The following is a 26,105-nucleotide window of genomic DNA, read 5'->3' as shown; positions in this document are numbered from 1 at the left end:
AGGTTACTTCCCCTTTTTGGACATCAATGAGGGTTCGGCCAGTTGCTAGGAAAGGTCTTCCTAGAATGAGAGTTGCACTCTTGTGCTCTTCCATTTCCAGCACCACAAAGTCAGTAGGAAAGGCAAATGGCCCAACCTTGACAATCATGTCTTCAATCACGCCTGATGGGTATTTAATGGAGCCATCAGCAAGTTGAAGACATATCCTGGTTGGTTTAATTTCTTCAGCTAAACCAAGCTTCCTGATAGTAGATGCAGGTATTAGGTTGATACTTGCCCCAAGATCACATAAAGCTTGCTTGGTACAAACACCTTCTAATGTACATGGTATCATAAAGCTCCCAGGATCTTTAAGCTTCTCAGGTAAGCTTTTCAGAATGACTGCACTGCATTCTTCAGTGAGGTAAACTTTTTCAGTTTCCCTCCAATCCTTCTTATGACTTAAGATCTCTTTCATGAACTTAGCATAAGAGGGTATTTGCTCAAGTGCTTCTGCAAACGGGATCTTTATTTCAAGAGTCCTGAGATAGTCTGCAAAGCGGGCAAATTGCTTATCCTGTTCCGCCTGGCGGAGTTTTTGAGGATAAGGCATTTTGGCTTTGTATTCCTCAACCTTAGTTGCTGCAGTTTTATTACCTACAGAAGTGGGTTGGGAAGCCTTTTTAGAAAGGTCAGCACTTGTATGTGACTGATTCCCCACTGGCATTTGAATGCTAGTGGTAGGAGCTGGAGTGGCGTCAAACGCCACTTCCTTGTTTGTTACTGGCGTTTGAACGCCAGAACCATGCTCCTTTTGGGCGTTCAACGCCAGATCCATGCTTGTTTCTGGCGTTGAACGCCAGGAATAAGCATGGTTTGGGCGTTCAGCGCCAGCTTTATCCCTTTCTGGGCTCTGCTTGTCCTCAGAGGGATTTTTAGTAGCCATTTGTTCATTTCCTGTCTTCTTGCTACCTTGAAGTGAGGTATTTAATGTTTTCCCACTTCTTAATTGAACTGCTTGGCATTCTTCTGTTATATGCTTTGACAGTTGCTTTTCTGTCTGCTTTAGTTGTGCTTCCATGTTCCTGTTAGCCATTCTTGTTTCCTGTAATATTTCCTTGAATTCGGCTAGCTGCTGAGTTAGAAAATCTAATTGCTGATTGAATTCATTAGCCTGATCCATCGGATTGAGTCCTGCAGTTACTGTTTTAGCTTCTTCTTTCATGGAAGATTCACTGTTTAGATACAGATGCTGATTTCTGGCAACTGTATCAATAAGCTCTTGAGCTTCTTCAATTGTTTTTCTCATGTGTATAGATCCACCAGCTGAGTGGTCTAGAGAAATCTGAGCTTTTTCTGTAAGCCCATAGTAAAAGATGTCTAATTGCACCCATTCTGAAAACATTTCAGAGGGGCATTTTCTTAGCATCTCTCTGTATCTCTCCCATGCATCATAAAGGGATTCATTATCTCCTTGTTTGAAGCCTTGGATGCTTAGTCTTAGCTGTGTCATCCGTTTGGGAGGGAAATAGTGATTCAGGAATTTTTCTGACAGCTGTTTCCATGTTTTTATGCTGTTCTTAGGCTGGTTATTTAACCACCTCTTAGCTTGATCTTTTACAGCAAATGGAAACAATAATAATCTGTAGACATCCTGATCCACTTCTTTATCATGTACTGTATCAGCAATTTGCAGAAATTGTGCTAGAAATTCTGTAGGTTCTTCATGTGGAAGACCAGAATACTGGCAGCTTTGCTGCACCATGATAATGAGCTGAGGATTCAGCTCAAAGCTACTCACTCCAATAGAGGGTATACAGATACTACTCCCATATGAAGCAGTAGTGGGGTTTGCATATGACCCCAGAGTCCTCTTGGACTGTTCACTCATACTTACTTCCATAATGGAATACAAGTTGAGAATTTATAGTTTGGAATGTAGCAATGAAATAAATAAAAATGGAATAAATAAAAAGAAGTTAAAAATATTTTTTTTAATAAAATAAAAACGGAATAAATAAAAGAAAGTGGAAATATTTTGAAATTGAAAATTGAATTTTTATAAAAGATTTTCGAAAAAAAATTGTTCAAAATTAGTTAGAAAAATAAAAATTTTTGAATTTTGAATTTTATGATGAAAGAGAAAAGCACACAAAAGACACAAGACTTAAAATTTTTAGATCTAATGCTCCTTAATTTTCGAAAATTTTTGGAGGGAAAACACCAAGGAACACCAAACTTAAAAATTTTAAGATCAAGACACAAGAAAAACTCAAGAACACCTTGAAGATTCACAAGAACACCAAGAACAAAAGAAAGAACACCAAACTTAAAATTTTTAGAAAACTTTAAGAAAATTTTCGAAAATTATAAAAATTAATAATAAAACACCAAACTTGGAGTTTGGCACAAGATTAAATCAAGAAAAATTTTTTTTTTGAAAAAGATTTTTAAAAGTATTGGTGCTCCCTTGTCAAGAATATGACCCAATGCTTTAGCCAATTGGGAATAAATATGACACTTGATGCAGATGTTCTTGAAAAGAAACTATCCTATCAAAATTAATGACTCTATAACAATAAAAATAAAAATAAAAATAAATTATTCCTAATCTAAGAAATAAAATAAGCCTTCAATTGTCCAAACTCAATAATCCCCGGCAACGGCGCCAAAAACTTGGTGGACGAAATTGTGATCACATCAATATAGTATTAATATATTTATTGTAGAATTGTGGAACTTAGGATTTTTGGTACGAGTGGGCACAATTCCGTTCAACTAACCAGCAAGTGTACTGGGTCGTCCAAGTAATACCTTACGTGAGTAAGGGTCGAATCCACAGAGATTATTGGTTTGAAGCAATCAATATTTATTTTATTAATCTTAGTTAGGATGTCAACAAGGATTAATTTGGATTAAAAGTGAAATTACTGGAATTGATAAAAGAGGGAACAATGTTACTTTGATTTGCAGTAATGGGAAACATGTTGGAGTTTAGGAGATGCTTTGTCCTCTGACTTCAACTCTTCCTTGAAATCCTCTTCTCACACGCAGGTTCCTTCCATGGCAAGCTCTATGTAGGGTGTCACCGTTGTCAGTGGCTACTTCCCATCCTCGCAGTGAAAACTATGCTCACGCACTCTGTCACAGTACGGCTAATCACCGGTTGGTTCCCGCTCCTACTGGAATAGAATCACTCTTTTGCGTCTGTCACTAACGCCCAGCAGGTTAAAGTTTGAAGCACGTCACAGTCATTCAATCCCGAAATCCTACTCGGAATACCACAGACAAGGTTTAGACTTTCCGGATTCTCATGAATGCCGCCATCAATCCGGCTTATACCACGAAGATTCTGTTGGGGAATCTAAGAGATATTCATTCAATCTGATATAGAACGGAGGTGGTTGTCAGGCACACGTTCTTGGGTTGAGGAAGGTGATGAGTGTCACGGATCATCACCTTCTCCACAGTTAAGCGCGAATAAACATCTTAGATAAGAACAAGCGTGTTTGAATGGAAAACAAAGGAATTGTATTAAATCATCGAGACGCTGCAGAGCTCCTCACCCCCAACAATGGAGTTTAGAGACTCATGCCGTCACAAAGTATGTAATTCAGATCTGAAAATGTCGTGAGGTACAAGATATGTCTGTAAAAGTTGTTTAAATAGTAAACTAGTAACCTAGGTTTACAGAAAATGAATACACTAAGATAATTGGTGCAGAAATCCACTTCTGGGGCCCACTTGGTGTGTGCTGGGGCTGAGACTAAAGCTTTCCACGTGCAAAGGCCTTTCTTGGCGTCAAACTTTGAGTTATGACGTGTTTTGGGCGTTCAACTCCGGATAATGACGTTTTTCTGGCGTTTAACTCCAGACAGCAGCATGAACTTGGCGTTTAACGCCAAGTTACGTCGTCTATCCTCGCTCAAAGTATGGACTATTATATATTGCTGGAAAGCCCTGGATGTCTACTTTCCAACGCCGTTGAGATCGCGCCAATTGGACTCCTGTAGCTCCAGAAAATCCATTTCGAGTGCAGGGAGGTCAGGATCCAACAGCATCAGCAGTCCTTTTTCAGCCTAAGTCAGATTTTTGCTCAGCTCCCTCAATTTCAGTCAGAAAATACCTGAAATCACAGAAAAACACACAAACTCATAGTAAAGTCCAGAAATATGATTTTTGCCTAAAAACTAATATTATTTTACTAAAAACTAACTAAAACATACTAAAATCTACATGAAATTACCCCCAAAAAGCGTACAAAATATCCGCTCATCAATAGGATAGTTTCTTTTCAAAAATTTCTTTTCAAAATTTATTATTCTTCTTAATTGATTGCTAATTTTCGTGAGTTTTAGTGTCTTATTCTAAGTTTGGTGTTAATTGCATATTTTACAATTTTCTTTAAATTTTCGAACTTGTGTTCTTTGTTCTTCATTGATCTTCAAGTTGTTCTTGTTTATTTTTCTTGTTTGATCTTGAGTTTTTCTTGTTTTTTGTCTTTTCTTGTTTTTCTTGTGCTTTTTCAAAACATTAACTTTCAAAAATTATACTTTTATCCATAAAAATAACACATCTTTAAAATACGTTACATTTTTAGCTCAGTTGGTTATAGCGGGGGTATATGTTCTTAACAATTGGGCACTTTCTTTTTAAAATCCTTTTTCAAAAATAATTTTTCTTGATTTAATCTTGTGCCAAACTTTAAGTTTGGTGTTTTCTTGTTGATCTTTTCATAATTTTCGAAAATTTTATTAAAGTTTTCTAAAAATTTTAAGTTTGGTGTTCTTCCTTTTGTTCTTGGTGTTCTTGTGAATCTTCAAGGTGTTCTTGAGTTTTTCTTGTGTCTTGATCTTAAAATTTTTAAGTTTGGTGTTCCTTGGTGTTTTTCCTCCAAAATTTTCGAAAATAAGGAGCATTAGATCTAAAAATTTTAAGTCTTGTGTCTTTTATGTGTTTTTCTCTTTCATCATAAAATTCAAAATTCAAAAAAATATCTTTTCTAACTAATTTTGAACTATTTTTTCGAAAATTTTTTATAAAAATTTAGATTTCAATTTTAAAATTTTTCAATTCTTATCTTTTTAAGTTTTTAAAAAAAAAAATTTATCTTTTTCAAAAATAGCCTAACTACTTTCTCTCTCCTCACGTTTTCAAAAATCTTCACAAAATATTTTCAAATTCTTATTACTTTTTTTATTTCAATTTTCTTATTTTATCTTATTTTTATTTTGGTTTTTATTTTATTTCGAATTTTTTATTTATAAACTAAAAATTTAAATCCACATTACCCCTTTACTCCAACATGGACATAAGCGGAAATGAACAGTCCAGGAGGACTCTGGGGTCATATGCTAACCCCACTACTACTTCATATGGGAGTAGTATCTGTATACCCTCCATTGGAGTTAGTAGCTTTGAGTTGAATCCTCAGCTCATTATCATGGTGCAGCAAAACTGCCAGTATTCCGGTCTTCCACAGGAAGAACCTACAGAGTTTCTGGCACAATTTTTACAAATTGCTGACACAGTACATGATAAGGAAGTAGATCAGGATGTCTACAGATTATTACTGTTTCCATTTGCTGTAAAAGATCAAGCTAAGAGATGGTTAAATAACCAGCCTAAGAACAGCATAAAAACATGGAAACAGCTGTCAGAAAAATTCCTGAATCACTATTTCCCTCCAAAACGGATGACACAGCTACGGCTAAGCATCCAAGGCTTCAAACAAGGAGATAATGAATCCCTTTATGATGCCTGGGAGAGATACAGAGAGATGCTAAGAAAATGCCCCTCTGAAATGTTTTCAGAGTGGGTGCAATTAGACATCTTCTACTATGGGCTTACAGAAAAAGCTCAGATTTCTATAGACCACTCAGCTGGTGGATCTATACATATGAGAAAAACAATTGAAGAAGCTCAAGAGCTTATTGATACAGTTGCCAGAAATCCGCATCTGTACCTAAACAGTGAATCTTCCATGAAAGAAGAAGCTAAAACAGTAACGGTTGAACTCAATCCGGTAGATCAAGCTAATGAATTCAATCAGCAGCTGGACTTTTTAACCCAGCAACTAGCCGAATTCAAGGAAATACTCCAGGAAACAAGAATGGCTAACAGGAATATGGAAGTACATTTAAAGCAAACAGAAAAGCAACTATCAAAACAAATAACAGAAGAATGCCAAGCAGTTCAATTAAGAAGTGGGAAAATATTAAATACCTCACTTCAAAGCAGCAGGAAGCCAAGAAATGAACAAATGGCTGCTCAAAATCCCTCTGAGGACAATCAGAGCCCAGAAAGGAATAATGCTGGCGCTGAACGCCCAGACCATGCTCATTCCTGGCGTTCAACGCCAGAAACAAGCATCAATCCGGCGTTGAACGCCCAAAGGAAGCACAGTTCTGGCGTTCAGACGCCAGTAACAAATAAGGAGTTGGCGTCTAACGCCACTCCAGCTTCCATCCCTGGCATTCAAATGCCAGTGGAGGATCAGTCACATACAAGTGCTGATAACAACCCTTCTAAAAAGGCTTCCCAACCCACTTCTGTAGGTAATAAACCTGCAGCAACTAAGGTTGAGGAATATAAAGCCAAAATGCCTTATCCTCAAAAACTATGCCAAGCGGAACAGGATACGCAATTTGCCCGCTTTGCAGACTATCTCAGGACTCTTGAAATAAAGATTCCGTTTGCAGAAGCACTTGAGCAAATACCCTCTTATGCTAAGTTCATGAAAGAGATCTTAAGTCATAAGAAGGATTGGAGAGAAACTGAAAAAGTTTACCTCACTGAAGAATGCAGTGCAGTCATTCTGAAAAGCTGACCTGAGAAGCTTAAAGACCCCGGGAGCTTTATGATACCATGCACATTAGAGGGTAATTGTACCAAGCAAGCTCTATGTGATCTTGGGGCAAGTATCAACTTAATACCTGCATCTATTATCACAAAGCTTGGTTTGACTGAAGAAGTCAAACCAACCCGGATGTCTTCAACTTGCTGATGGCTCCATTAAATACCCATTAGGCGTGATTGAAGACATGATTGTCAAGGTTGGGCCATTTGCCTTTCCTATTGACTTTGTGGTGCTGGAAATGGAGGAGCACAAGAGTGCAACTCTCATTCTAGGAAGGCCTTTTCTAGCAACTGGCCGAACCCTCATTGACGTCCAAAAAGGGGAAGTAACCCTGAGAGTCAATGAGGAGGAGTTCAAGTTGAATGTTGCCAAAGCCATGCAATATCCAGACACCCCAGATGACTGCATGAGTATTCATATCATTGACTCTCTGGTAAGAGAGGTCAATATGGCTGAGAGTCTCGAATCAGAGCTAGAAGACATCTTTAAAGATGTTCAGCCTGATTTGGAGGAATCAGAGAGAATAATAGAACCTCTGAAAATCCCTCAGGAAGAGGAGAAACCTCCCAAACCTGAGCTCAAACCATTACCACCATCCCTGAAATATGCATTTCTAGGAGAAGGTGATACCTTTCCTGTAATCATAAGCTCTACCTTAGAGCCACAGGAAGAGGAAGCACTAATTCAAGTGCTAAGGACACATAAGACAGCTCTTGGGTGGTCCATCAGTGATCTTAAGGGCATTAGCCCAGCCAGATCCATGCACAAGATCCTATTGGAGGGTGACGCCAAGCCAGGTCCAACCACAAAGGCGGCTGAATCCAGCCATGAAGGAAGTTGTGCAGAAGGAGGTCACTAAATTACTAGAGGCTGGGATTATTTATCCTATTTCAGACAGCCCCTGGGTAAGCCCTGTCCAAGTCGTCCCTAAGAAGGGAGGCATGACAGTGGTTCATAATGAAAAAAATGAACTGGTTCCTACAAGAACAGTTACAGGGTGGCGTATGTGTATTGATTATAGAAGGCTCAATACAGCCACCAGAAAGGATCATTTTCCTTTACCATTCATAGACCAGATGCTAGAAAGACTAGCAGGTCATTGGTGCACGAAATTGTGATCACTACAACTCAAAACAATCCCTAGTAATGGCTCCAAAGACTTGGTGCTCAATACCATGGCATAAACACAACTTCGCACAACTAACCAGCAAGTGCACTGGGTCGTCCAAGTAATAAACCTTACGCGAGTAAGGGTCGATCCCACGGAGATTGTTGGTATGAAGCAAGCTATGGTCACCTTGTAAATCTCAGTCAGGCAGACTCAAATAGGTATAGATGATGAATAAAACATAAAGATAAAGATAGAGATACTTATGTATATCATTGGTGAGAGCTTCAGATAAGTGTATGAAGATGCCTTCCTTTCCGTCTCTCTGCTTTCCTACTGTCTTCATCCAATCCTTCTTACTCCTTTCCATGGCAAGCTTATGCAAGGGTTTCACCGTTGTCAGTGGCTACCTCCCATCCTCTCAGTGAAAACGTTCCTATGCTCTGTCACAGCATAGGCTAATTAGCTGTCGGTTCTCGGTCAGGCCGGAATAGAATCCAGTGATTCTTTTGCGTCTGTCACTAACGCCCCGCCTGCTAGGTGTTTGAAGCACGTCACAGTCATTCAATCATTGAATCCTACTCAGAATACCACAGACAAGGTTAGACCTTCCGGATTCTCTTGAATGCCGCCATCAGTTCTCGCCTATACCACGAAGACTCTGATCTCACGGAATGGCTGGCTCATTTGTCAGGCGAGCACTCGGTTGTCAGGCGATCAACCATGCATCGTGTATCAGGAATCCAAGAGATAAACACTAGAGCCTTGTTTGCTTGTAGAACAGAAGTGGTTGTCAGTCACTTTGTTCATAAGTGAGAATGATGATGAGTGTCACAGATCATCACATTCATCAAGTTGAAGAACAAGTGATATCTTGGACAAAGAACAAGCGGAATTGAATAGAAGAACAATAGTAATTGCATTAATACTCGAGGTACAGCAGAGCTCCACACCTTAATCTATGGTGTGTAGAAACTCCACCGTTGAAAATACATAAGAACAAGGTCTAGGCATGGCCGAATGGCCAGCCTCCCAAAGTGAGTTCAATCATAGAAACATGATCAAAAGCTCTCCAATACAATAGTAAAAGGTCCTACTTATAGAAAACTAGTAGCCTAAGGTGTACAAAGATGAGTAAATGACATAAAAATCCACTTCCGGGCCCACTTGGTGTGTGCTTGGGCTGAGCAATGAAGCATTTTCGTGTAGAGACTCTTCTTGGAGTTAAACGCCAGCTTTTATGCCAGTTTGGGCGTTTAACTCCCAATTAGGTGCCAGTTTCGGCGTTTAACGCTGGAATTTCTGTAGGTGACTTTGAACGCCGGTTTGGGCCATCAAATCTTGGGCAAAGTATGGACTATCATATATTGCTGGAAAGCCCAGGATGTCTACTTTCCAACGCCGTTGAGAGCGCGCCAATTGGGCTTCTGTAGCTCCAGAAAATCTACTTCGGGTGAAGGGAGGTCAGAATCCAACAGCATCTGCAGTCCTTTTCAGTCTCTGAATCAGATTTTTGCTCAGGTCCCTCAATTTCAGCCAGAAAATACCTGAAATCACAGAAAAACACACAAACTCATAGTAAAGTCCAGAAAAGTGAATTTTAACTAAAAACTAATAAAAATATACTAAGAACTTAACTAAAACTACTAAAAACATACTAAAAACAATGCCAAAAAGGGTACAAATTATCCGCTCATCACAACACCAAACTTAAATTGTTGCTTGTCCTCAAGCAACTGAAGATCAAATAAGATAAAAAGAAGAGAATATGCAATGAACTCCAAAAACATCTATGAAGATCAGTATCAATTAGATGAGTGGGGCTTTTAGCTTTTTGCCTCTGAATAGTTTTGGCATCTCAATCTATCCTTTGAAATTCAGAATAATTGGCTTCTTTAGGAACTCAGAATCCAGATAGTGTTATTGATTCTCCTAGTTAAGCATGATGATTCTTGAACACAGCTACTTATTGAGTCTTGGCCGTGGCCCAAAGCACTTTGTCTTCCAGTATTACCACCGGATACATACATGCCACAGACACATAATTGGGTGAACCTTTTCAGATTGTGACTCAGCTTTGCTAAAGTCCCCAATTAGAGGTGTCCAGGGTTCTTAAGCACACTCTTATTGCCTTGGATCACAACTTTATTTCTTTCTTTTTCTTTCTTTTTCGTTTTTTTTCTTTTTCTTTTTTTTTTCGCCTCCTTTTTTTTTGTATTCACTGCTTTTTCTTGCTTCAAGAATCATTTTTATGATTTTTCAGATCCTCAGTAACATGTCTCCTTTTTCATGATTCTTTCAAGAGCCAACATTCATGAACCACAAATTCAAAAGACATATGCACTGTTCAAGCATACATTCAGAGAACAAAAGTGTTGCCACCACATCAATATAATTAATCTGTTATAAAATTCAAAATTCATGCAATTCTTCTCTTTTTCAATTAAGAACATTTTTTTATTTAAGAAAGGTGATAGATTCATAGGACATTCATAACTTTAAGGCATAGACACTAAGACACTAATGATCACAAGACACAAACATAGATAAACATAAGCACTAAAATTCGAAAAACAAGGAAATAAAGAACAAGGAGATTAAAGAACGGGTCCACCTCAGTGATGGCGGCTTGTTCTTCCTCTTGAAGGTCTTATGGAGTGCTTGAGCTCCTCAATGTCTCTTCCTTGTCTTTGTTGCTCCTCTCTCATGATTCTTTGATCTTCTCTAATTTCATGGAGGAGGATGGAATGTTCTTGGTGCTCCACCCTTAGTTGTCCCATGTTGGAACTTAATTCTCCTAGGGAGGTGTTCAGTTACTCCCAATAGCCTTGTGGAGGAAAGTGCATCCCTTGAGGTATCTCAGGGATCTCATGATGAGAGGGGTCTCTTGTTTGCTCCATCCTTTTCTTAGTGATGGGCTTGAGGTTATGCCTTCTCAGTTGAACCGGCTTCCCTCTTGAATCTCTCTTTCATTGAACGCCCTCTTCACAAATGTCTATGAGGACTTGGTCCAACCTTTGATCAAAGTTGACCCTTCTTCATGGCCCAACTTCATAGAAGTGGTCTTGATGCACCCTTGAGATGAATCTCTCCATCTCCCATGACTCGGAGGTGAAAGCTTTTGCCTTCCCTTTCCTCTTTCTAGAGGTTTCTCCGGCCTTGGATGCCATAAATGATTATGGAAAAACAAAAAAGCAATGCTTTTACCACACCAAACTTTAAAAGGTTTGCTCGTCCTCGAGCAAAAGAAGAAAGAAGAGAGTAGAAGAAGAAGAAATGAGGAAGAAGGGAGTGGCTTTTTGTGTTCGGCCAAAGAGGAGGAGAAAGTGGTTTGAATTTGAATGGTGAGGTATGTGGGGTTTTATGAAGGATGGATGTGAGTGGTGAAGAGAAAGATGGGATTTGATAGGTGAAGGGTTTTTTTTGGGGAAGAGATGTTGAGGTGATTGGTGAATGGGTGAAGAAGAGAGAGTGTGGTGGGGTTGGTGGGGATCCTGTGGGGTCCACAGATCCTGTGGTGTCAAGAAAAAGTCATCCCTGCACCAAATGGCATTCAAAATCACGTTTTGAGCCAATTCTGGCGTTAAACACCGAGCCGGTGCCCCTTTCTGGCATTTAATGCCAGGTTCTTGCCCTTTTCTGGCGTTTAACGCTAGTCTGGTGCCCCTTTCTGGCGTTAAACGCCCAGAATGGTGCCAGACTGGGCATTAAACGCCCAACTGCTAACATTACTGGCGTTTAAACGCCAGCAAATTTTCCTCCAGGGTGTGCTGTTTTTCTTCCTGTTTCTCATTCTGTTTTTGCTTTTTCAATTGATTTTGTGACTTCTTATGATCATCAACCTACAAAATAAAATAAAATAACAAAAGAAAATAGATAAAATATAACATTGGGTTGCCTCCCAACAAGAGCTTCTTTAATGTCAGTAGCTTGACAGAGGGCTCTCATGGAGCCTCACAGATACTCAGAGCAAATGTTGGGACCTCCCAACACCAAACTTAGAGTTTGAATATGGGGGTTCAACACCAAACTTAGAGTTTGGTTGTGGCCTCCCAACACCAAACATAGAGTTTGACTGTGGGGGCTCTGTTTGACTCTGATTTGAGAGAAGCTCTTCATGCTTCCTCTCCATGATGATAGAGGGATATCCTTGAGCCTTAAACACAAAGGATTCTTCATTCACTTGAATGATCAGTTCACCTCCATCAACATCAATCACAGCCTTTGCTGTGGCTAGGAAGGGTCTGCCAAGGATGATGGTTTCATCCATGCACTTTCCAGTCTCTAGGACTATGAAATCAGCAGGGATGTAATGGCCTTCAATCTTCACCAAAAAAATCCTCTACAAGTCCATGAGCTTGTTTTCTTGAATTGTCTGCCATCTCTAATGAGATTTTTGCAGCTTGCACCTCAAAGATCCCTAGCTTCTCCATTACAGAGAGAGGCATGAGGTTTACACTTGACCCTAAGTCACACAGAGCCTTCTTGAAGGTCATGGTGCCTATGGTACAAGGTATTGAAAACTTCCCAGGATCTTGTTTCTTTTGAGGTAATTTCTGCCTAGACAAGTCATCCAATTCCTTGGTGAGCAAAGGGGGTTTATCCTCCCAAGTCTCATTTCCAAATAACTTGTCATTTAGCTTCATGATTGCTCCAAGGTATTTAGCATCTTGCTCTTCAGTGGCATACTCATCCTCTTCAGAGGAAGAATACTCATCAGAGCTCATGAAAGGCAGAAGTAAGTCCAATGGAATCTCTATGGTCTCATTTTGAGCCTCAGATTCCCATGGTTCCTCATTAGGGAACTCATTGAAGGTCAGTGCACGCCCATTGAGGTCTTCCTCAGTGGCGTTCACTTCCTCTCCTTCCTCTCCAAATTCGGCCATGTTGATGGCCTTGCACTATCCTTTTGGATTTTCTTCTGTATTGCTTGGAAGAGTACTTGGAGGGAGTTCAGTAATTTTCTTGCTCAGCTGTCCCACTTGTGCCTCCAAATTTCTAATGGAGGACCTTGTTTCAGTCATGAAACTTTGAGTGGTTTTGATTAGATCAGAGACCATGGTTGCTAAGTCAGAGGGGTTCTGCTTAGAATTCTCTGTCTGTTGCTGAGAAGATGATGGAAAAGGCTTGCCATTGCTAAACCTGTTTCTTCCACCATTGTTGTTGAAATCTTGTTGAGGTCTCTCTTGATTCTTCCATGAGAAATTTGGGTGATTTCTCCATGAAGAATTATAGGTGTTTCCATAGGGTTCTCCTAGGTAATTCACCTCTTCCATTGAAGGGTTCTCAAGATCATAAGCTTCTTCTTCAGATGAAGCATCCTTAGTACTGCTTGGTGCATTTTGCATTCCAGACAGACTTTGAGAAATCAAATTGACTTGTTGAGTCAATATCTTGTTCTGAGCCAAAATGGCATTCAGAGTATCAATATCAAGAACTCCTTTCTTCTGATTTACCCCATTGTTCACAGGATTCCTTTCAGAAGTATACATGAATTGGTTATTTGCAACCATTTCAATTAGCTCTTGAGCTTCTGTAGGTGTCTTCTTCAGATGAAGAGATCCTCCAGCAGAGCTATCCAAAGACATCTTGGATAGTTCAGAGAGACCATCATAGAAAATACCTATGATACTCCATTCAGAAAGCATATCAGATGGACACTTTCTGATCAACTGTTTGTATCTTTCCCAAGCTTCATAGAGGGATTCTCCATCCTTTTGTCTGAAGGTTTGGACTTCCACTCTAAGCTTACTCAATTTTTGAGGTGGAAAGAACTTTGCCAAGAAGGCATTGACTAGCTTTTCCCATGAGTCCAGGCTTTCTTTAGGTTGTGAGTCCAACCATATTCTAGCTCTGTCTCTTACAGCAAAAGGGAATAGCATAAGTCTATAGACCTCAGGGTCTACCCCATTAGTCTTGACAGTGTCACAGATTTGCAAGAATTCAGCTAAAAACTGATGAGGATCTTCCAATGGATGTCCATGGAACTTGCAATTCTGTTGCATCAGAGAAACTAATTGAGGCTTACGCTCAAAGTTGTTTGCTCCAATGGCAGGGATAGAGATGCTTCTCCCATAGAAATCAGGAGTAGGTGCAGTAAAGTCACCCAGCACCTTCCTTGCATTGTATGCATTGTTGTTGTTTTCGGCTGCCATGTCTTCTTCTTCTTTGAAGAATTCGGTCAGGTCCTCTACAGAGAGTTGTGCCTTAACTTCTCTTAGCTTTCGCTTCAAGGTCCTTTCAGGTTCAGGGTCAGCTTCAACAAGAATGCCTTTGTCTTTGTTCCTGCTCATATGAAAGAGAAGAGAACAAGAAAATGTGGAATCCTCTATGTCTCAGTATAGAGATTCCTTGAGGTGTCAGAGAAGAAGAAAAAATAGAAGGAAGAATGAGAAGAATTCGAACTTAGTCAGATAGAGTTCGAATTGTGCATTGAAGAGGAGTGGTACTCCATAAATAGAAGGATGTGAGAAGAGGGGAAGAGATTTTTCGAAAATTAAGTGAAAAAGTTTGAAAACATTTTGAAAAACTTTAATTGATTTTCGAAAATCAAGAGTGAAAAAAAATCAAGTAATTTTTTTTGAAAAAGATTTTGAAATTAGAAGTTAAAAAGATATGATTGAAAACAAAAAGATGTGATTGAAAAGATATGATTGAAAAGTTATGGTTTTAAAAAGATGTTATTGAGAAGATTTGATTTGAAAACAATTTTAAAAAGATTTGATTTTAAAAATTAATGACTTGCCTAACAAGAAAAGATATGATTCAAACATTAAACCTTTCTCAACAGAAAAGGCAACAGACTTGAGATGTTCAATCAAATCATTAATTGTTAGTAAGTATCTTTGAAAAAGGAAAGAAATTGATTTTGAAAACATTTGATTGAAAAGATTTGATTTGAAAAAGATTTGATTTTGAAAAACTTTGAAAACTTGCAAAAAATTGATTTTGAAAACAAAATCTTCCCTCTTGTGCCATCATGGCGTTAAACGCCCAGAATGGTATCCATTCTGGCGTTTAACGCCCAAAATGCTACCTTTTTGGGCGTTAAACGCCCAACCAGGTACCCTGGCTGGCGTTTAAACGCCAGTCTGTCCTTCTTCACTGGGAGTTTTGAACGCCCAGCTTTTTCTGTATAATTCCTCTGCTGCATGTTCTGAATCTTCAGTTCCCTGTACTATTGACTTGAAAATAGAACCAAGATCAAATAAACAATGCATGCAAGACACCAAACTTAAAATAAGACACTAGACTCAAACAAGAAACATAAAATATTTTTGGTTTTTATGATTTTGAAAATTTTTTTGTGCTTTTTTTTTTCGAAAATTATATGAAAATAGAAAATGAAGGTTTCAGAATTCTCAGTTTGGATTCCAGGAATCATTGCAATGCTAGTCTAAGACTCCGGTCCAGGAATTAGACATGGCTTCACAGCCAGCCAAGCTTTCAAAAAAAAAAAGCTCCGGTCCAAAACACTAGACATGGCCAATGGCCAGCCAAGCCTCAGCAGATCATTGCTCCAACAGCAAGTTTGATAGAAATCAACAAGCTCTTGTGATGATAAGTTGAAACCTCGGTCCAATAAGATTAGACATGGCTTCTCAGCTAGCCAGATTTCAACAGATCATCATGAAACTCTAGAATTCAATTTTAAAGAATTCTGAAAAATACCTAATCTAAGCAACAAGATGAACCGTCAGTTGTCCATACACGAAACAATCCCTGGCAACGGCGCCAAAAACTTGGTGCACGAAATTATGATCACTACAACTCAAAACAATCCCTAGTAATGGCTCCAAAGACTTGGTGCTCAATACCATGGCATAAACACAACTTCGCACAACTAACCAGCAAGTGCACTGGGTCGTCCAAGTAATAAACCTTACGCGAGTAAGGGTCGATCCCACGGAGATTGTTGGTATGAAGCAAGCTATGGTCACCTTGTAAATCTCAGTCAGGCAGACTCAAATAGGTATAGATGATGAATAAAACATAAAGATAAAGATAGAGATACTTATGTATATCATTGGTGAGAGCTTCAGATAAGTGTATGAAGATGCCTTCCTTTCCGTCTCTCTGCTTTCCTACTGTCTTCATCCAATCCTTCTTACTCCTTTCCATGGCAAGCTTATGCAAGGGTTTCACCGTTGTCAGTGGCTACCTCCCATCCTCTCAGTGAAAATGTTCCTATGCTCTGTCACAGCATAGGCTAATCAGCTGTCGGATCTCGGTCAGGCCGGAATAGAATCCAGTGATTCTTTTGCGTCTGTCACTAACGCCCCGCCTGCTAGGAGTTTGAAGCACGTCACAGTCATTCAATCATTGAATCCTACTTAGAATACCACAGACAAGGTTAGACCTTCCGGATTCTCTTGAATGCCGCCATCAGTTCTCGCCTATACCACGAAGACTCTGATCTCACGGAATGGCTGGCTCGTTTGTCAGGCGAGCACTCGGTTGTCAGGCGATCAACCATGCATCGTGTATCAGGAATCCAAGAGATAAACACTAGAGCCTTGTTTGCTTGTAGAACAGAAGTGGTTGTCAGTCACTTTGTTCATAAGTGAGAATGATGATGAGTGTCACGGATCATCACATTCATCAAGTTGAAGAACAAGTGATATCTTGGACAAAGAACAAGCGGAATTGAATAGAAGAACAATAGTAATTGCATTAATACTCGAGGTACAGCAGAGCTCCACACCTTAATCTATGGTGTGTAGAAACTCCACCGTTGAAAATACATAAGAACAAGGTCTAGGCATGGCCGAATGGCCAGCCTCCCAAAGTGATCAAGAGATCTAAAGAAAAAGGTTCCAAAGATCAGAAGATGTCAAATACAATAGTAAAAGGTCCTACTTATAGAAAACTAGTAGCCTAAGGTGTACAAAGATGAGTAAATGACATAAAAATCCACTTCCGGGCCCACTTGGTGTGTGTTTGGGCTGAGCAATGAAGCATTTTCGTGTAGAGACTCTCCTTGGAGTTAAACGCCAGCTTTGGTGCCAGTTTGGGCGTTTAACTCCCATTCTTGTGCCAGTTCCGGCGTTTAACGCTGGGAAAACTGTAGGTGACTTTGAACGCCGGTTTGGGCCATCAAATCTTGGGAAAAGTATGGACTATCATATATTGCTGGAAAGCCCAGGATGTCTACTTTCCAACGCCGTTGAGAGCGCGCCAATTGGGCTTCTGTAGCTCCAGAAAATCCACTTCGAGTGCAGGGAGGTCAGAATCCAACAGCATCTGCAGTCCTTTTCAGTCTCTGAATCAGATTTTTGCTCAGGTCCCTCAATTTCAGCCAGAAAATACCTGAAATCACAGAAAAACATACAAACTCATAGTAAAGTCCAGAAAAGTGAATTTTAACTAAAAACTAATAAAAATATACTAAGAACTTAACTAAAACTACTAAAAACATACTAAAAACAATGCCAAAAAGGGTACAAATTATCCGCTCATCAGTCATGAATACTACTGCTTCCTGGATGGATATTCAGGTTATAATCAAATTGTAGTAGATCCCCAGGATCAAGAGAAAACGGCATTCACATGCCCATCTGGAGTATTTGCATACAGAAGGATGCCATTTGGCTTGTGCAATGCACCTGCAACCTTTCAAAGGTGTATGCTCTCTATCTTCTCTGATATGGTAGAGAAGTTTTTGGAAGTCTTCATGGATGACTTTTCAGTATTTGGAGACTCATTCAGCTCCTGCCTTAACCATTTAGCACTTGTTCTGAAAAGATGCCAAGAGACCAACCTTGTTTTAAACTGGGAAAAATGTCACTTTATGGTGACTGAAGGGATTGTCCTTGGGCATAAAATTTCAAACAAGGGAATAGAGGTGGATCAAGCTAAAGTTGAAGTAATTGAAAAATTACCACCACCTGCCAATGTTAAGGCAATCAGAAGCTTTCTGGGGCATGCAGGATAGGAGGTTTATAAAGGATTTTTCAAAAATTGCAAAACCTCTGAGCAATCTGCTAGCTGCTAACACGCCATTTGTGTTTGACACAAAGTGTCTGCAGGCGTTTGAGACCCTGAAAGCTAAGCTGGTCACAGCACCAGTTATTTCTGCACCAGACTGGACATTACCCTTTGAACTAATGTGTGATGCCAGTGACCATACCATTGGTGCAGTATTGGGACAGAGGCATAACAAGCTTCTGCATGTCATTTATTATGCTAGCAGTGTTTTAAATGATGCCCAGAAAACTTACACAACCACAGAAAAAGAATTACTTGCAGTGGTTTATGCCATTGACAAGTTTAGATCCTACTTAGTAGGATCAAAAGTGATTGTGTATACTGACCATGCTGCTCTTAAATATCTACTCACAAAGCAGGATTCAAAGCCCAGGCTCATAAGATGGGTGTTGCTTCTGCAAGAGTTTGATATAGAAATAAGAGACAGAAAAGGAACAGAGAATCAAGTAGTTGATCACCTATCCCGGATAGAACCAGTAGCAGGAGCATCCCTCCCTCCTACTGAGATCTCTAAAACCTTTCCGGATGAGCAATTGTTTGCTGTTCAGGAAGCTCTGTGGTCTACAAACATTGCAAACTATAAGACACAAGGTTCTCCTTTTGTAACCATGGAGAGGAAGCATGAAAAGCTTCTCTCACTGCAGAGTCAATCAAAGCCCCCACAGTCCAACTCTAAGTTTGGTGTTGGGAGGCCACAACCAAACTCTAAGTTTGGTGTTGAACCCCCACATTCAAACTCTAAGTTTGATGTTGGGAGGTCCCAACTTTGCTCTGATTATCTGTGAGACTCCATGAGAGCTCACTGTCCAGCTAAGGACAATAAAGAAGCGCTTGCTGGGAGGCAACCCAGCCAATTTAATTTTATTCGTTTTGATTAATTAATTGATTTTTACAGGTATATGTCAAAGTATCTTCAAGGTAAAATAGCAATTGATTGGATTCACAGAGTTACAAGGGAATTTGGAAGCTCACTGGCGTGAAAAAGCCAGTAAGAAACATTTTGGGCGTTGAACGCCCAAAAGAAGCACCCACTGGGCGTTCAACGCCAGTAAGGGTAGCCATCTGGGCGTTAAACGCCAGAAATGAGCATCTTCTGGGCGTTGAACGCCAGAAAGGAGCACCTTCTGGGCGTTTAACGCCCGAACCACAGCATCCTGGGCGTTTAGAAAAACGCCCAGTGACAAAGGACTTCCTGGCGTTCAACGCCAGAAAGAAGCAACAGCTGGGCGTTGAACGCCCAGGAGAAGCAACATTTGGGCGTTAAACGCCCAAAACATGCAGCGTTTGAGCGTTTAACGCCAGGATGGTGGGAAGGAGGCAATTTCATTTTCAATTCAAATTTTTTTTTTCAATTTTTGTGTTTCAATTCATAATTTCTTGCATAAACATGTTTCAAATTATCATCCCTCAAATCAAATTAGTTTTCTAAAAACCCTAATTTCTAAAATCCCTTTTTCAAAAATATCAAATGTATCTTAATTCATAAACACAAATCTTTTTCCAATCCAATTCTTTTTCAAATCTTTTTAATTTCTTCTCATATCTTTTTCAACTCATCTTATCTTTTTTCGAAACTGCCTCTCCTTCTATTCCCCTCTTTTCCTTTCTTTTGCTTGAGGACAAGCAAACCTCTAAGTTTGGTGTGATTTGCCATGATCATTGAGCTAAAACTCATTAAGATCATGGCACCTAAGGGAACAGGAAGAGCAAGGATGTGAACTTAAGGGAGCTGAAGCGTCAGAAATTAATTCTTGAAGGCACCCCACAGACTAGAGGAACATCCACTTCCCAAAATACAGGTTGTTAAGTTCTAATTCTAGCTTTAACTCTGTGATAGTATTATTATAGGATTTTACCTTAGAAGTTATATAGGAGTAGTAGTAATTAGCACATCTATTTTGGTTTTATTTCCAATTAAGTTATAACTTATTTTTCTCATCATCATCAAACATGAATAAAATAGTAGAATTGTAGAATAAAGAGGAAATTTAATTTTTTCGAGTTCTTAATAAGGAATTTTCTAATTATTTATATGTGGTGGCAATACTTTTTGTCTTCTGAATGAATGATTGAACAGTGCATATTTTTTATATTGAATTTTATGAATGTTAAAATTGTTGGCTCCTGAAAGAATGATGAACAAGAGAAATGTTATTGATGATCTGAAAAATCATGAAATTGATTCTTGAAGCAAGAAAAAGCAGTGAAAAAAAAAATTTCTTGCAAAAAAAAAAATGCCAAATAGAGAGAAAGAAAAAGCAAGCAGAAAAAGCCAATAGCCCTTAAAACCAAAACGCAAGGGTAAAAAGGATCCAAGGCTTTGAGCATTAATGGATAGGAGGGCCCAAGGAAATAAATCCAGGCCTAAGCGGCTAAATCAAGCTGTCCCTAACCATGTGCTTGTGGCATGCAGGTCCAAGTGAAAAGCTTGAGACTAAGTGGTTAAAGTCGTGATCCAAAGCAAAAGAGTGTGCTTAAGAACTCTGGACACCTCTAATTGGGGACTCTAGCAAAGCTGAGTCACAATCTGAAAAGGTTCACCCAATTATGTGTCTGTGGCATTTATGTATCCGGTGGTAATACTGGAAAACAAAGTGCTTAGGGCCACGGCCAAGACACATAAAGTAGCTGTGTTCAAGAATCAACATACTAAACTAGGAGAATCAATAATACTATCTAAATTCTGAGTTCCTATGGATGCCAACCATTCTGAATTTCAAAGGATAAAGTGAGATGCCAAAACTGTTCAGAAGCAAAAAGCTACTAGCCCCGCTCATCTAATTAGAATCTGAGCTTCACTTGAAACTCTGAGATATTATTGTTTCTTAATTTCTTTTCATCCTATTTTATTTATCTAGTTGCTTGAGGACAAGCAACAGTTTAAGTTTGGTGTTGTGATGAGCGGATATTTTATACGCTTTTTGGGGGTAATTTCATGTAGATTTTAGTATGTTTTAATTAGTTTTTAATAGAATTTTATTAGTTTTAAAGCAAAAATCATATTTCTGGACTTTACTATGAGTGTGTGTATTTTTCTGTGATTTCAGGTATTTTCTGGCTGAAATTGAGGAAGCTGAGCAGAAATCTGACTTAGGCTGAAAAAGGACTGCTGATGCTGTTGGATCCTGATCTTCCTGCACTCGAAATGAATTTTCTGGAGCTACAGGAGCCCAATTGGCGCGCTCTCAACGGCGTTGGAAAGTAGACATCCAGGGCTTTCCAGCAATATATAATAGTCTATACTTTGCGCGAAGATAGACGACGTAACTTGGCGTTGAACGCCAAGTACATGCTGCTGTCTGGAGTTAAACGCCAGAAAAACGTCATGATCCGGAGTTGAACAACCAAAACACGTCATAACTTGGAGTTCAACTCCAAGAAAAGCCTCTACTCGTGGATAGCTTTAGTCTCAGCCCCAGCACACACCAAGTGGGCCCCAGAAGTGGATTTCTGCACCAATTATCTTAGTTTACTCATATTCTGTAAACCTAGGTTACTAGTTTACTATTTAAACAACTTTTAGAGAATTATTTTGTACCTCATGACATTTTCAGATCTGAATTACATACTTTTTGACGGCATGAGTCTCTAAACTCCATTGTTGGGGGTGAGGAGCTCTGCAGCGTCTCGATGAATTAATACAATTCCTTTATTTTCCATTCAAACACGCTTGTTCTTATCTAAGATGTTCATTCGCGCTTAATTATGGAGAAGGTGATGATCCGTGACACTCATCACCTTCCTCAATCCATGAACATGTGCCTGACAACCACCTCCGTTCTACATCAGATTGAATGAGTATCTCTTAGATTCCTTAATCAGAATCTTCGTGGTATAAGCCGGATTGATGGCGGCATTCATGAGAATCCAGAAAGTCTAAACCTTGTCTGTGGTATTCCGAGTAGGATTCTGGGATTGAATGACTGTGACGAGCTTCAAACTCCTGAAGGCTGGGCGTTAGTGACAGACGCAAAAGAATCAATGGATTCTACTCTAACCTGATTGAGAACCGACAGATGATTAGCCGTGCTGTGACAGAGCATAGGAACGTTTTCACTGAGAGGATGGGAAGTAGCCATTGACAACGGTGACACCCTACATAGAGCTTGCCATGGAAGGAGCCTTGCGTGTGTTGAAGGATTTCAAGGAAGAGTTGAAGTTCAGAGGACAAAGCATCTCCAAAACTCCAACATATTCCCCATTACTGCATAACAAGTATTTATTTTATGCCCTTTTCCCTTTCTTCACTGAACTTGAAAAATACTGTTGTTGGCATCCTGACTAAAATTAATAAAATAAATATAGCTTGCTTCAAACCAATAATCTCCGTGGGATCGACCCTTACTCACGTAAGGTATTACTTGGACGACCCAGTGCACTTGCTGGTTAGTGGTACGAGATCATAAGAAATTTTGATTTTGATATTGGGATTAAGATTTCGTGCACCACCTGCCCATCTGGAGTATTTGCATACAGAAGGATGCCATTTGGCCTGTGCAATGCACCTGCAACCTTTCAGAGGTGCATGCTCTCAATTTTCTCTGATATGGTGGAAAAATTCCTGGAAGTCTTCATGGATGACTTTTCAGTATTTGGAGACTCATTCAGCTCCTGCCTTAACCATTTAGCACTTGTTATAAAGAGATGCCAAGAGACTAACCTGGTTTTAAACTGGGAGAAGTGTCACTTTATGGTGACTGAAGGAATTGTCCTTGGGCACAAGATCTCGAACAAGGGGATAGAGGTGGATCAAGCTAAGGTAGAGGTAATTGAAAAATTACCACCACCCACCAATGTTAAGGCAATCAGAAGCTTTCTGGGGCATGCAGAATTCTATAGGAGGTTTATAAAGGATTTTTCAAAAATCGCCAAACCTCTAAGCAACCTGCTAGCTGCTGACACGCCATTATCTTTGATAAAGAGTGTCTGCAGGCATTTGAGACTCTGAAAGCTAAATTGGTTACAGCACCAATCATCTTTGCACCAGACTGGACATTACCATTTGAATTGATGTGTGATGCCAGTGACCATGCCATTGGTGCAGTGTTGGGACAAAGGCATGACAAGCTTCTGCACGTCATTTACTATGCCAGCCGTGTTTTAAATGACGCACAGAAGAGTTACACAACCACAGAAAAAGAGCTACTTGCAGTGGTTTACGCTATTGACAAATTCAGATCCTATTTAGTAGGATCAAAAGTGATTGTGTATACTGATCATTGATGAGCGGATATTTTATACGCTTTTTGGGGGTAATTTCATGTAGATTTTAGTATGTTTTAATTAGTTTTTAATAGAATTTTATTAGTTTTAAAGCAAAAATCATATTTCTGGACTTTACTATGAGTGTGTGTATTTTTCTGTGATTTCAGGTATTTTCTGGCTGAAATTAAGGAAGCTGAGCTGAAATCTGACTTAGGCTGAAAAAGGACTGCTGATGCTGTTGGATCCTGACCTCCCTGCACTCGAAATAAATTTTCTGGAGCTACAAGAGTCCAATTGGCACGCTCTTAACGGCGTTGGAAAGTAGACATCCAGGGCTTTCCAGCAATATATAATAGTCCATACTTTGTGCGAAGATAGACGACGTAACTTGGCGTTGAACGCCAAGTACATGCTGCTGTCTGGAGTTAAACGCCAGAAAAACGTCATGATCCGGAGTTGAACGCCCAAAACACGTCATAACTTGGAGTTCAACTCCAAGAAAAGCCTCTACTCGTGGATAGCTTTAGTCTCAGCCCCAGCACACACCAAGTGGGCCCCAAAAGTGGATTTCTGCACCAATTATCTTAGTTTACTCATATTCTGTAAACCTAGGTTACTAGTTTACTATTTAAACAACTTTTAAAGAATTATTTTGTACCTCATGACATTTTCAGATCTGAATTACATACTTTTTGACGGCATGAGTCTCTAAACTCCATTGTTGGGGGTGAGGAGCTCTGCAGCGTCTCGATGAATTAATACAATTCCTTTATTTTCCATTCAAACACGCTTGTTCTTATCTAAGATGTTCATTCGCGCTTAATTATGGAGAAGGTGATGATCCGTGACACTCATCACCTTCCTCAATCCATGAACGTGTGCCTGACAACCACCTCCGTTCTACATCAGATTGAATGAGTATCTCTTAGATTCCTTAATCAGAATCTTCGTGGTATAAGCCGGATTGATGGCGGCATTCATGAGAATCCGGAAAGTCTAAACCTTGTCTGTGGTATTCCGAGTAGGATTCTGGGATTGAATGACTGTGACGAGCTTCAAACTCCTGAAGGCTGGGCGTTAGTGACAGACGCAAAAGAATCAATGGATTCTACTCTAACCTGATTGAGAACCGACAGATGATTAGCCGTGCTGTGACAGAGCATAGGAACGTTTTCACTGAGAGGATGGGAAGTAGCCATTGACAACGGTGACACCCTACATAGAGCTTGCCATGGAAGGAGCCTTGCGTGTGTTGAAGGATTTCAAGGAAGAGTTGAAGTTCAGAGGACAAAGCATCTCCAAAACTCCAACATATTCCCCATTACTGCATAACAAGTATTTATTTTATGCCCTTTTCCCTTTCTTCACTGAACTTGAAAAATACTGTTGTTGGCATCCTGACTAAAATTAATAAAATAAATATAGCTTGCTTCAAACCAATAATCTCCGTGGGATCGACCCTTACTCACGTAAGGTATTACTTGGACGACCCAGTGCACTTGCTGGTTAGTGGTACGAGATCATAAGAAATTTTGATTTTGATATTGGGATTAAGATTTCGTGCACCACCTGCCCATCTGGAGTATTTGCATACAGAAGGATGCCATTTGGCCTGTGCAATGCACCTGCAACCTTTCAGAGGTGCATGCTCTCAATTTTCTCTGATATGGTGGAAAAATTCCTGGAAGTCTTCATGGATGACTTTTCAGTATTTGGAGACTCATTCAGCTCCTGCCTTAACCATTTAGCACTTGTTCTAAAGAGATGCCAAGAGACTAACCTGGTTTTAAACTGGGAGAAGTGTCACTTTATGGTGACTGAAGGAATTGTCCTTGGGCACAAGATCTCGAACAAGGGGATAGAGGTGGATCAAGCTAAGGTAGAGGTAATTGAAAAATTACCACCACCCACCAATGTTAAGGCAATCAGAAGCTTTCTGGGGCATGCAGAATTCTATAGGAGGTTTATAAAGGATTTTTCAAAAATCGCCAAACCTCTAAGCAACCTGCTAGCTGCTGACACGCCATTATCTTTGATAAAGAGTGTCTGCAGGCATTTGAGACTCTGAAAGCTAAATTGGTTACAACACCAATCATCTTTGCACCAGACTGGACATTACCATTTGAATTGATGTGTGATGCCAGTGACCATGCCATTGGTGCAGTGTTGGGACAAAGGCATGACAAGCTTCTGCACGTCATTTACTATGCCAGCCGTGTTTTAAATGACGCACAGAAGAATTACACAACCACAGAAAAAGAGCTACTTGCAGTGGTTTACGCTATTGACAAATTCAGATCCTATTTAGTAGGATCAAAAGTGATTGTGTATACTGATCATTGATGAGCGGATATTTTATACGCTTTTTGGGGGTAATTTCATGTAGATTTTAGTATGTTTTAATTAGTTTTTAATAGAATTTTATTAGTTTTAAAGCAAAAATCATATTTCTGGACTTTACTATGAGTGTGTGTATTTTTTGTGATTTCAGGTATTTTCTGGCTGAAATTACGGAAGCTGAGCAGAAATCTGACTTAGGCTGAAAAAGGACTGCTGATGCTGTTGGATCCTGACCTCCCTGCACTCGAAATGGATTTTCTGAAGCTACAAGAGTCCAATTGGCGCGCTCTCAATGGCGTTGGAAAGTAGACATCCAGGGCTTTCCAGAAATATATAATAGTCCATACTTTGCACGAAGATAGACGACGTAACTTGGCGTTGAACGCCAAGTACATGCTGCTGTCTGGAGTTAAACGCCAGAAAAACGTCATGATCCGGAGTTGAACGCCCAAAACACGTCATAACTTGGAGTTCAACTCCAGGAAAAGCCTCTACTCATGGATAGCTTTAGTCTCAGCCCCAGCACACACCAAGTGGGCCCCAGAAGTGGATTTCTGCACCAATTATCTTAGTTTACTCATATTCTGTAAACCTAGGTTACTAGTTTACTATTTAAACAACTTTTAG

At 39.7% G+C, this 26,105-nt stretch overlaps 1 non-coding gene across 1 annotated transcript; it reads left to right on the top strand.

Moving 5' to 3' along the window:
* Positions 1 to 13,588: 13,588 nt before the first annotated feature.
* Positions 13,589 to 13,696, top strand: LOC112762828 (small nucleolar RNA R71). Its single transcript, XR_003182770.1, has one exon. It is a non-coding gene; the product is annotated as a small nucleolar RNA R71 (small nucleolar RNA).
* The last annotated feature ends 12,409 nt before the right edge of the window (positions 13,697 to 26,105 follow it).

The sequence above is a fragment of the Arachis hypogaea genome, chromosome 2 (genome assembly GCF_003086295.3).
Source record: "Arachis hypogaea cultivar Tifrunner chromosome 2, arahy.Tifrunner.gnm2.J5K5, whole genome shotgun sequence".
Classification (NCBI taxonomy): domain Eukaryota; kingdom Viridiplantae; phylum Streptophyta; class Magnoliopsida; order Fabales; family Fabaceae; genus Arachis; species Arachis hypogaea.
This window is presented reverse-complemented; position numbering and strand designations above follow the sequence as displayed.